This window comes from Lutra lutra, chromosome 7 (genome assembly GCF_902655055.1).
Source record: "Lutra lutra chromosome 7, mLutLut1.2, whole genome shotgun sequence".
In the NCBI taxonomy this organism is placed as follows: Eukaryota; Metazoa; Chordata; class Mammalia; order Carnivora; family Mustelidae; genus Lutra; species Lutra lutra.
Genome location: NC_062284.1, coordinates 72,722,602 through 72,736,475, shown reverse-complemented (window position 1 = coordinate 72,736,475; position 13,874 = coordinate 72,722,602). Strand labels below are relative to the sequence as shown.

At 37.8% G+C, this 13,874-nt stretch overlaps 1 non-coding gene across 1 annotated transcript; it reads left to right on the top strand.

The window, feature by feature from the left end:
• The first annotated feature begins 2,689 nt into the window (after positions 1-2,689).
• Positions 2,690-2,791, top strand: LOC125105800 (U6 spliceosomal RNA). Its single transcript, XR_007129059.1, has one exon. It is a non-coding gene; the product is annotated as a U6 spliceosomal RNA (small nuclear RNA).
• The last annotated feature ends 11,083 nt before the right edge of the window (positions 2,792-13,874 follow it).

Genomic DNA, 13,874 nt, shown 5'->3' with positions numbered 1-13,874 from the left:
GCGGAGAAAGGGGAACCCTCCTACACTGTTGGTGGGAAAGCAAGCTGGTGCAACAACTCTGGAAAACAGCATGGAGATTCCTCAAAAATTTGAAAATAGAGCTACCTTACGACCCAGCAATTGCACTACTGGGTATTTACCCTAAAGATACAAACGTAGTGATCCAAAGGGGCACGTGCACCCGAATGTTTATAGCAGCAATGTCCACAATAGCCAAACTATGGAAAGAACCTAGATGTCCATCAACAGATGAATGGATAAAGAAGGTGTGGTATGTATATACAATGGAATACTATGCAGCCATCAAAAGAAATGAAATCTTGCCATTTGCGACCACATGGATGGAACTAGAGGGTATTATGCTTAGTGAAATAAGTCAATCGGAGAAAGACAACTATCATATGATCTCCCTGATATGAGGAAGTGGAGATGCAACGTGGGGGGTTTGGGGGCTAGGAAAAGAATAAATGAAACAATGGGATCAGGAGGGAGACAAACCATAAGAGACTCTTAATGTCACAAAACAAACTGAGGGTGGCTAGGGGGAGGAGGGTAGGGAGAGGGTGGTGGGGTTATGGACATTGGGGAAGGTTATGTGCTATGGTGAGTGCTGTGAAGTGTGTAAACCTGGTGATTCACAGACCTATACCCCTGGGGCTAATAATACATTATATGTTTATTTAAAAAATAAAAAAAATAATTAAAAAAAAGAAATACAAAAAAGTTGTTAAAATGGTAAATTTAATATTAAAAGAGTAAAATTTTGTAATTAAAACATTTTAAGAGATTCTTGTTAAGATCTCTACACATCTGCCTTCCAAGCAAATATAAGAGAGTGTTAGAATGCAAGACCAATTATCAACCATCCATTACCAACTGAATTTTAAGGCATTGTAGGAATGGAGTTAAAGGTAGAAGGAGGGAAATGGATAGAATGAGGATTTTGGAGTGTGGAACCCTAAATAAACAGTGCTGGGGAATATGCAAACTGAGCAATGTGTTGGCAAAAAGTAATTTTGAAGGAGTGTTGATGTCAGAGGCATCTGTTGATGTCAGATGGCAGAAACAGACTATTGGAAAAATTCACACTCTGCTCCTTCATAATATCCCCTTCAGGACCCCTAGTTGTGCATATTTGTGGATAATACTGGTGGGAAGCAGGTAAAACTCCTGTATGCAAATTGAGCACATCTATCCTGGAGGTGTTAATAAGATGGATACAAACATATCACACAATAGACACCTTAGAAACTAAATGTAAGTACAATGATTCACAGCAAACAAACACAATTAAAATAAAACATTAAATGGTATAAAACAGCATGATATTAAAAAAAGGAAAACCACAGAGACATTTCATGACCTTCCTTATTCTAACAATGTCTGTAACATAATATATGCTCAATAAATATTTATTGAAGAAACTGATCTGAAAAATTCTGCAATTCACACACATTATTGCTGATTTTTGAGTCAAATGTTTCTAAACTTCCTTAGCCAATTTTTCTAGCTGAATCAAATTGCAAAATGACAATTTCTTTTTTGAGGCTATTCTAGCCTTCAATAAACAATTATAGCACAAATTTTCAGGGATTAGAAAGTGTTTAATGCGTGATAACTCTTAACCAGAGTGGTATTTTCTCTGGATGAGTTTCTCCCTCTAAGCCTGCACCTGTTCCTGTCTGGGATGACAATTTCCCCCCTTGGGCCCTACTGCAGGGAGATGCATCAACAAGAGCCCTGGGGTTTGGATATACCTCCCTCCATCACGCCTCTCACTGTGGGCTCCCTCAGTGCACAGAAATATAGTGCAGAGTCCTCCAGCTGTGAAGCTGAGATGACAAGTTGGATGAAATTTCTTGTCTTCTGAAAACTCAGTGACTAGCAACCTTCAGTGGCATTTTCCTGGTTGTAAGAATCCTGACGAATAAGGAAAACCAATGCCCCACTGCTGGGCTGCTTGTACCGAAATAGAATATAACATGGATCACTGTTATATATGTTATATATGCATTCCAGAGTGACAGTCCCCTTCTCCTGCACTAACATTGCTGGTTGGGCTTGAGTTATCTTCTGGGCAATACTGGATCCTAGAGGGGAAAAAAAAAACACAGAATCAGAGCCTTCTGGAATATGTGATGTGCCACAACGAACTTCTGTTTTACACACTGTCATCTCTCCTTCCCAAGGTTCCCACAAGATTCTGCCTATCTCTCCTGATTTTAAGTCATAGAGGAGACACGTTCCCACAGGGACCATCCTTACCTAGCCACACGGAAGCCAGGACCACCTTGAGAAGGTTGGAGAGTAACATGTTTGAGTTCTCCCACAAGATGGAAAATGTCTTCTTCTTCAACTTCAGGACTTGGCACTGGGAGGGGATTCTGACAGGGTGAGGGAAGGATTGTTGGGTACGTGCTACTGTGGTCCCAGAACAGGAAATAGGGGTTTCCTGGTGTAGCAAGTTGTGTGGGTCATGTCACAGTTCCCTATGTCCCAGTGAGAGTCGCACTACCTAAAATTCTTTTGCATGATGCAACTTTGAAAACCTTACATTTGAAAAGAAACATGAGTAAAATTAGTACTGAAATTAGAATTGAGGATTGATGATTTAGTTAACTATGATATGTTCATTCATTGCATCTATGATAAAAGTGGGTGAATGGCACTACTGAAAAATTAGACAGTAGGGCTCACTTAGCACATATTCTAAAATCCAAACTATACAGAGAAAATCAGCATAGCTGTGTTCAAGAATGACACACAAATTCTTGAAACATTCTATGATTTTTAAAAACTGCTTGCAATGAATTATGTAAACAACATAAGGTGTAAGAATTGTGGAAAAAAAAAAAAGATATAAGAATCATGTATGCTCCCAGTATGTTATTTCACCTCAGGTAGAAATAAATCACATGACAAGAAGGCAAAGTGTTTAGACATTCACTGTAGCTCTTCCAATGTACCTATTGTTATGCCAGTGTTCCTCCTCACTACTCATATCTGTTCAGATGCCTATGTTGGAGCCAAAAGCAGAAAAATCTAATCATTTCTTGTTGAAGTGTTCAGGTTGCAGCCCTCGGACAATAGACCTGTCATCGAGGTCTCCTCCTCACTGTTTAGTTTCCACAGCCCAGCTGTGTTCAGAAAGCTCAGAACAGGTACCAGAGTTTGTTCATTAGGTTATTAATCCTTTGAGTTTATGTTTTCCCCTAACTTCATTTGAACCACAATAACCTCCCATGCTTTGTATGCTCAGTTCTGAGCACCCAAGGTGACCACTCAGTCTTCTTTTATACCTTCTCTCCCCCAATACCCTCAACACATGCACACACAACCACACCTGTGCACACACATGTGTGCACCAACGTGGACAATGCCATCTTCCTCAATTATCCAAAAATATGAAGTGCTTCTTTTCCCTGACCCTTTCCAAAGCACAGCACAGCTGAGGTGCTTCTACAATAGGCCCAGCTTTCTTTAATCTAGTCTTTCATGCAAGTTCACCCCTATCTACATACAACTCATTTTCGAAATTGGTTAATCACTGTCTGCTGATAGCCTCTTTCATCTTTCTCTGTTTGTTTGTGGCTTTCTGCCCTTTGGGATGTCTTTACTAAAATTTTAAAAGAGCATTAGAGAGGTGTCTGGGTAGCTCACTTTACCCCTCCCATTACTTGTGCTCATGCACTTGTTTTCGCAAATGAATAAATAATCTTTAAAAAAGATATTATAAAAATCAAGAGATCAACGTTTATTATTAATCTAACATGGAATTTTTTTTAGAGATTTTATTTTTAAGTAATCTATACACCCAACATGGGCTTGAATTTATAACTCTGAGATCCAGAGTCCAATTCAAACCACAGAGCCAGTCAGAAACCCCTGATCTTCCATGGTTATCCAAATGTCTGGGAAAACTTTTATTATATACCTTTGAATTTTTAAAGCATATTTTCCACATGCTTTTGTACTTACACAGGTGTGAAAATGGAATTTACATTTTAAACTAATTAAATAAAAAAATTACTTTAAACCAAGAATATACAACTAATATATAAGGGAAAGCACTAATATTCCAGTCAACCTCATTCAAAAAATCTGCAGATAAGGAGATGATAAAGAAGATTGCAACAATATTGGCAAAGTCTGGCACTATAATACAGACACTACTTTTCTATTATTCTTTACATACATCTTTCACTTACTACTACACATTCTCCCAATACCATGATTTGTGGCTCTCTGTGGGAAGTTGAAAAACAGGAGTTAGAGATATCTATAGGATTTCCCTTTCAGTGTCACCTAAATATCTACATTGTTAGGAAACATCAGTAAAAGAGCATTTTCTCTCACCATATTTTCTGGGCACTGAGAATGATCTCACTTGAGTTCTTGCTGTCAAAAACCCAACTGGTCTATTTAAGTGGCCAGCACATGAGCCACATCCTCCATTCTGTTTCTGCTCCCTACCACTTCATGTTGAATATCAGCCTGTGTCTGTCACCTGATTCACTAGAAAAAAAGCAGGGCAGAGGTCCCTGGCCTCTTTTTTCCTTGCTTGGGTACATGTGCTCCTCCTTCTTTCTTCCCTTCCCTTCTTTCTCTACTAAAACCTGATTTGGGGCTGATACTCTCCCATCACCTCTCCTGCCATACTCTGTCAGGAAGACACTGGGCAGAGGCCACCTTCTCAGGCACAATGTGTGTCTCTAAACATGCCATAGACACAGCAACACCCACCAGGGTGCCATGAACAACTTGTGGATGGTTGCTGCAAGGATGAGCAAGAGACCACTTCATTGTTGTGTGGTTTTACCTTGAAATTACTTATGCTCTGGCTGAGGAATTCTTGGCATCAAACTGTTCTCAATGTGACTAAGGAACACCTGGGGTTGGGGAATGTTACTTCTGGTTCCTGTGCTCTAGTCGTTTGTATGATTTTGTGTCAACCACACACTGAGGGACAAACAACCACAGACTGTGCTGGAACCTGAATGGATCAGGCAGAGACACTCCAGCATCCAGGCCCCTATTCTGCTCAGAGTTTGTGCTCAGTTCCCACTGCAGTCCCCACCACTGTGTCATTCATGGCACAGTAGTACACAGCTGAATCTGACACTTACACTGAGCATTTCTCCAAGTGGAAGGATTTGGATTTGCCGTCCAAGGTGGCTTCAAAACCTTTGTTGCTTCTTCTTTACTGGTCTGTAAAGGAACTCAGGAGGAGCTGTGGACCTTTACCTAAATACTGGACATACCAGAAAAGAGAGGAGAACCCAGTTGTTGAATAAATACAGTTCAAAGTCAAGGAAGCCTCTTCTAAGAGGGTCACTTGGCCTTCTGTCTGGGACACTGAATTTCCATGAGTTTGTCCTTGGGAAAAAGAAAAGAGACTTGTGTCATCTTGAGCATAAAGCTCTTGGATAAAATTATAGTTAAAAGTTTTGCTGACACAATAGATAAAATGATCCAAGTTTTAAAAGGCATTTTACTTACTAAGCATTAAGAGTACCACAGTCACAAATCCTGGAGAACACTTCATCTCTGGAGTGTCACCTAAATAATGTCTTTCATTCTTAACATGAAGAAAGGTTGGTGTGACAGAGAAATGATCAATGGAAGCCCACATTTCACACAGGAAATGTGATTGTGGTAGGAAGCTGCACCCCCTGGAGGACAGAGACTGAAATGTGTGCATGTTGGCCAGAATCCTCCCCAAGTCAGCCATCTGTTTTATCCCTGAATTCATGAGGCACATGTCAGTCTTCAGGAGGCCCTTGGAAGTCTGAACAACAGCAATCCTGACTTCTCAAGTCAGTTTTGTTCTTAAGACACTACCTGATATGGAAGTTCTTTAACACACATCCCAGGGCATTTCTGTAGCAGGAGGATAGTAATCTTCTGAAACATTTTACTACTGTACTTTATATTTTCATGTATCCATGTGGGCCAGCCTATAATCTACTGACTTCCAGAAAAGGGGTTGGAGTTGAATACAGAAATAGTAATAAGAAGTCAAGTCATTGCTGAGTGATTCTGTCTCCTTTCAGCAATATTGAGAACTATGTGTCCCAATATTGAGAACTATGACTGTCATTTTTTTAAGCATTCACTAAATATTTGTTAAATTAAACAAATGAACAAATGGTCTTTACTTGAAATACAGCATTTATGTAGTTCTAAAATAATACCAATTGTAAGGAATATTATCTTTTTAATAAAAGCATCTCAGAAGAAACACCACAGTATTTTATAATCAAATATTCCTAAATTTCAGAATCAATAAAAGGTTAAAAATAGGAATTCTAAACAGAAGAATCATGACGCATGAAGTTTTCAAATCCCTGTAGAATGATCTGAGATTCTTATTTTATGTTCTCACTGTTTCGTTGACTCCAACATCAGGTGACTAGTCTATGTGAATCAGGCAGCAAATACTAATGCTATCCTCTTAACAGGTTTTACTCTCGAGGATGCTAATCATTACTATACATCTGTCATATTTTGTTGCTAATATTCAATTTTAAAAAATTGCCCCACAAGGTAAGAAATCAAGATTATCAGGATAAAGATCTAGACAGGGACACATCTTCTATAAAGCCCTGTAACAGTTATCTTTAGATGCAGAGATGGAAGTTTAGCTCAAGGAGCTAATCAATGGAGAGCACTCTACACTGATTCATATCAAGTAGCTTCATGAGCCCAGAGCCAACATGGAAACGCTTTCCCAGATGCAGAGTGAAGTAAGAAACTCAGGTCTGCGTTCAGGTTCATGTATCCCTTCCCTTTCTCTCCACCTTCTAAATCACATTGTCAGAACCTGCCACAAAACTATGCTAGAAAGGAATATGGGAAAAGCCACTATAAATTTGTATTCAGATATGCAGAGAGAATCCCAAAGAGGTGGGATGATGCTGGTTGAAAATAAACAGGGGGCAAATAGGGGCTCGGTTTGTTGGTCTTCAGGCCCTTCGTTTTGACTGGGGTCATGACTTCAGGGTAGTTGGATCAAGCCCTACATGGGGCTCCCAGCTCATCAGGGGTCTGATCAAGATTCTCTCCCTCTCTCTCTTCATCTCTCTCTGCCTCTCCCCCTAGTCTTATTGCACACACTCTCTCTCTTTCACACTCAAATAAATAAATAAATAAAATCTTTTTTTAAAAAAGAAAGAAACAGTACCACGTGGATGCAGAAATTAATTATCTATAACTTAAAAAAATACTTTCAGGCCAATTAATGCCTACAGGAGAAATATTTTGTATTTGGGATCATACAAGAAGACTGGTACAACATTAAGGGAAGGTATCCCATAGTAAATTTGGATATTTAATGGTTTTTGTAATGCATAATTTACATAATAATAAACTGCACCAAATAAAAATAATTCTATAAGGTTTGACGTATGTAGGTATTGGAAAGTCCTCACCACATTGGAGATAATGAACATAAGCATCACAACAAATGTCATGTCTTTTTGTAATCCTTCTCTCAACCCTCACCACTCTCATTTCCAGGAAATGCTTCTGCCATGAATTAGTCGCATATTTTAAGGTTTTGTATAAATTTTGTACAAATTGTACTCTTTCATCTGGCTTCTTCTCAACATAATTGTTTTGAGAGACTTCATTGGTTGCAATTGTCAGGAGTTTGTTTCTTTCTGTTGCTGTGGTGTATCCCATCATGTGCATATAAAACAATTTGTCTATTCACCTGTTGCTGACCATATCCATTAGTCCCACAGGGCTGTTATAAATAAAGCTGCTGTGAATGTTTGTGTATAAGGTTTTTTATAGACATATGCTTTCATTTTTCTTTGTCCATATGTGGGAGTAAAATGGCTGGATGATATGGTAGGTGTACATTTGACATGTTAAACCAATTTGTCCTAGTAGCTGTTTCATAGATTCCCTTGAGTTTTCTGCTCAGAAAATTATGCTGCTATTAATAAAGATAAGTTGACTTCTTCCTTTCCAAACTGTATGGCTTTGTTTCTTCCACGTGTCTTATTCCATTGATTAGGACCTCTACTTCAATATTAAATACAAGTAGTGGAAACAAAAACCCTTCCCTTATTTACAAAATGAACAAAAAGGATTTTTAACTTTCACCATGAAGTATGACATTTGATGTAATTTTTTTTGGGGGGGGCTTTTTAAGTTGAGGAAATTCCCCTCAATTCTATCTTATTTGTTGGGAATTTTAATCAGGAATGGATCTGGATTTGTCAAATGTCTTTTCAGTACCTATTGAGATACTGTCCCAAATTGCTCATCAGGTTCTTGTCAATCTCTTAATATTATTGATAAATTGTCACAACAAAATATAAAGAAGATATAATTTTCCCATTTTGCAAATAATGAAACATAGCTCCCAAGTATCAAGAAATTTGTGGCAGAGCTAATAGTTTAGAACACAGAGTAGGATGATATCAAAAGCCTGTTCTCAGTTTTTGCCACTATTAATTGTCAGAGAAAATGTTCATTCATTGCATCTGTGATGGAAGTGTGTGGGTGGCACTTACATAACAATTCTGTATGTAATGGAACATGAAAACAATATAAGGTTGAGAATCATGCATCCTCACACTCTATATGTTGACCTTTCACTTAAGGTAAAAATAAATCATGTTATGATAAGAAGGCAACTGTTTACAAAGAAATGGGAAAAGGTTCCATGTTCATGGATTGGAAGAACAAATGTTGTTAAAATGTCTACATTTCCCAAAGCAAGCTATACGTTCGATGCAATCTCTAACAAAATACAATCAACATTTTCACAGAGCTGGAATAAACAATCCTAAAATTTGTATGGAACCAGAAAAGACCTAGCTAAAGAAATAGTTAAATAGAACCTAGCTATAGAAATAGCTAAAGAAAAGTTGAACAAGAAAACCAAAACTGGGGGCATCAAGACTCCCAACCTCAAGCTCTATTACAAAGCTGTAATCATCAAGACAGTATGATACTGGCACAAAAACAGACAATTAGATCAATGGAACAGAAGAGAGAAGCCAAAAATAGGCCCTCAACTCAATGGTCAACTAATCTTCAACAAAGAAGGAAAGAATGTCCATTGGAAAAAAGATAGTCTTTCAACAAATGGTGTTGGGAAAATTGAACAACTACATTCAGAAGAATGAAACTGGACTATTTCCTTACACTACACATAAAAATAGACTCAACATGGATGAAAAACCTAAATGTGAGCCAGGAATCCATCAAAATCCTTGAGGAGAACACAGACAGCAACCTCTTTGACCTCAGTCCAGAAAATTCTAGGAGACACATCTCTAAACGCAAGGGAAGCAAGGTTGAAAATGAACTATTGGGACTTCATCAAGATCAAAAGCTTTTGTACAGTGAAGGAAACAGTCAAAAAAACGAAAAGACAAGCTACAGAATGGGGGAAGATTTTTGCAAATGACATATCGGATAAAGGGTTAGTATCCAAAATCTATAAAGAACTTATCAAACACGACACCCAAGATTATATAATCCAGTCAAGAAATGGACAGGAGACATGAATAGAAATTTGTCCAAAGAAGACATACAAATGGACAACAGACACTGAAAAAAATGCTCACCATCACTCAGCATCAGGGAAATACAAATCAAAACCACAATGAGATAGCATCTCACACCAGTCAGAATGGCTAAAATTAACAAGTCAGGAAATGACAGATGTTAGCAAAGGTGCAGAGAAAGGGGAACCCTCCTACACTGCTGGTAGGAATGCAAACTGGTGCAGCCACTCTGGAAAACAGAGATTCCTCAAAATTTGAAAATAGTGCTACCCTATGACCCAGCCATTGCACTAGTAGGTATTTACCCCAAAGATACAAATGTAGTGATCCAAAGGGACACCTGCACCCCAATGTTTATAGCAAAATAGGCAAACTATGGAAAGAACCTAGCTGTCCATCAACAGATGAATGGATAAAGAAGATGTGGTATATATACGCAATGGAATACTATGCAGCCATCAAAAAGTGAAATCTTGCATATGCAATGATGTGGATGGACCTTTTCAGGTTATTTTTGTCTCTTACCACTTTAATCGTAAAATATTATGTGATTTTGATTATTCTGATTTTGCTCTCTTACTAATAAAATAACTTGCATGCGTATGGCCTTTATTTGACATAATACCCACCCTATTGCTATAGTTACACTCTGCACAGACATTGCGAATGCTGCAAGTGTAAACATTTTTGGATATGTTATTTCATATCAACCCCTGGAAAAGCCAAATAATAATCATACTCTAATTGGTATGGCTAGAATGAACCTTCATTAATGAAATTACACTTAAAATGTGAGAAAGTATCTATTGATAAAAATTTAGAATGGAGTTTGTATAGAGAACTTGTATACAGAACATGACTCCATTTGATTATATGAGATGATCCAAACTTCAACACCAATTCTGCATTATCAATTGCCAAATGTATTTTGTAGAACTATAAATCAACTGTCTAAAGGAATTCAAACCCTTGAAGTGATGAACTATTCTTATGAAAATAACTTCAACGTTCAAAACCTCAGGAGTAAGAAGCACTGAGACTGGTGACAGGGGTGAGGTCATACATGTGCCCTGTGGCATGTGCTTCCTCCCACCAAGACACACAGTACTCAAAAGATTATGGGTTGTATGCTTCCATCATTATGACATTTTTAAAAACACAAAATAAGAATAGATCATGTTTGCAAGGAATGGGGAATATGGAAGAGTGAGATGGCGTTAGACTAGCTCAAGGGAGTTTTGGGGAGCAATGATATATTCTGTATCATAATCTTGTATCATTACATGATCTATACAATGTAGCTAAATTCAAAATTCACAGAACTGCACAGCAAAAATAGTCCATTTTTCCTAATAATTATTTTAAAATAAAAAATTCAAACACTGAGATCAAAATGGCAAAATAGAAATTTTCTACCATCTCCACTCCTCCCCAAACCACTGATTTTCAATGTCATACATTAAACTAAAAAGAGTACCTATGAAAAAGTCCAGCAGAGAACACATAGCACACTGTGGAACAACAACAACAACAACAAATATGATTTTGACAGATTAAGGATGGCATGAAGAACAATTTCACTTTCCTTTCTTCACCCCTGTGCATGGCACAGCTCCCAACCAAGAGGAACCTTCTAGCCTATGATTTCCCTGTAGAGGGAAGTGAGAACATGTGAGTGAACACATGCCCCTCCAGGTCTGGAGGATGCTCCCAAAGAGGAACCTCTTTCTAGCCCCATCCAGAATACTGAGCTGTACTGCTCACTGAGGAGTGGGGGTGCTCCCAGCAGAACAGCACCCAGGGCTCTTGCAGGACAGTAAAAAAACATGGACCCTACAAACCATAGCACAGCCTCCATTAGGAATCTGCCCTTGACCCACTGGAGACCCCCACAAATGGTCCATGAGCACACACAACACTCAGTCCCTCACCCACACATCATCCCACCTTGTGGCCTCCTACCAGCGCACACAGGATGACAACAGTAGTGAGCTTTTGTAAGCGGCTAGCGAGCTTGCACAGAGAGCAACCTTACTCTCCCGGATTGGGAGAAATCACACAAATTCAGTCAGCACTGTCCTAGAGAAAGCAAACAAAAGGGAGACTCTCAGCACCCAGTCTGGCTTCACAAGATCAAGAGAAGGCCTAAAAGTTTGTACTAACTTGTCCCAGGATGTAGGAAACAAATATACCAAACATGATGAAGGTTTAAAGCCTGAATGCTTCCGGATCTGAGACTCAGTGCACACTCAGGCTAAAACACTTCTTTTCTTCCACTGCATCAATTCTCACCTCAGTCTGATCAAGCATTCAAACCTGTAGGAACTGCACCCTCTCTCTTGCTTCTAATTGATTTAAGAGGAAACAAATGAATAATATAGAAGCATGCTTCCTTCTGACTCCATTATCAGGCTTGGAGGAAAGGCAACCATCAGGAGTCGTCTTCTTCCACTGCACAGGAGCTGGCGGTGTAAGGAGGGAAAGTAGCCCACTGACGTGTTGCGCTACAGTTCTAACCTCCTTTGGTCAGATGTGATAAGCTGAATTTAATCTGGGGAGTTCTCCAGGAAGAGAAAGCCATTTACCAAATACCTAGCAACCATACTCAGCTAAGAGGAACCACTGTCACTCTATTTATTATTATCCATCCTAACAATTCTAACAATTATAACATCTACCCTAACAATTCTATCCATCATTATTTAGGAAGACTTGGAGGGACCTTGGAAGAAGCCTACTACCATTGAGCAGGGGTGGGAAAATGAGGGAATTAAATATTTACTCCATTTGCTTCATTCCATTGATTTCTCTGCAGCACTAGGGAAATTTTTTTTAAATAAATGTTGTGGTTAATAATATTATATCAGTCAAACATGAATGTGGAGGGGGGTTGGTAGCACATCATCTCTACATTAGCCATTAGTCCAAATACCTTTGTGCAATCTACTAATAATAGTAAGGTGGCTGACACATGCATACAAAAATTTTCCCATATACCTCAGAAAGAAGAGTTTTTATTATGATAACAACAAATTACAAGTTCAAGAATAAATAGAATAATATTGTAACAGCAGAGCATCATTAAGAAAGAGATACATAAAAATGGAATGAAACAGTATGTTCTCAAACAATCAAATAATCACACATACACTCTAAGGATTTTTATTTTTCACAAATCAATTTATAAATATAATTCAAACAGAAAGCTTAAATTAAAATTATAAGTCAATAACAGAATTATCTCTTCTTTCTTTCTTTAGCATCTACTGATAACCAATTTTGTGGGAAATGTTGTGCTAGGCACTGCAAAGATAGCCCAAAATGAGATATAAAATTCTGTTTTCTAAATCCTATGAGAGAATTACTGCAACAGATAAGAACAGAATTTGTAAATGAGAATATTTTTCTGAGATTGATCTGAAGATCACATTGTCAAATGACTCTCTTTCTTAATTTCCCTCAAACACACAAATAATACACACCATCCCTGAGTTCTTACAGAAATCTCATAACACAATTTCTGAACAAGAAAGTGATGAAGACACATGAAATGGCTGTGATATTTTGCCCTGAATAGAGAGGAACAAAGTGAAAATGCAACTGTAAATAATTAAAATATCTCACAGAACTACTGTAAGACACAGATTAAATGAAAACAAAAAATAAAATTAAAACGAGGGAGATGATTGAGGTAATGACTTGATGAAGTGGGGAATACTCAAATTAAAACACATGAGGTGCAAAGATCATGATCCTGATTATAATAAGAATTTTTGAGACTAAAAGGAATATTAGCAATATTATATGATTACAGAATTATGACATTTATATTTGCATCTTAAATCCTTCTATATTTAGCATGCAATGTTTTAGAATCAGAAAATCACAATTGCTCCTTTTGAAATATTTAAGTGATCATTGATAATAAGAACTGTGAAACTGGTACTGACGAGTTATTTATAGGAGTCTCAATAGCAAATGTAGAGTTCCTCAATGCCTGAATTTCAAAATAAAACATTACTAAATCCATAAGAATCCATTAAGTACTACTCATCCAACAAAGTGCTCTAACCCTTTTTGGGTTATCTCCGTCATAATAGTTATATAATTTGTTTTTAATGTCTAAAATATTAGCTTCTGGGGTAACTGGGTGATAGGCATTAAGGAGGGCATGTGATGTGATGAGAACTGGGTGTTGCATGCAACAGATGAATCACTGAACACCACACCTGAAACAAATAATGTCCTATATGATAGCTAACTGAATTTAAATTTTAGAAAATAATAAAACATTAGATTCCATGTACAGACAAACAGTAGGACAAAGCCCATCCTTGAAGATCTGTG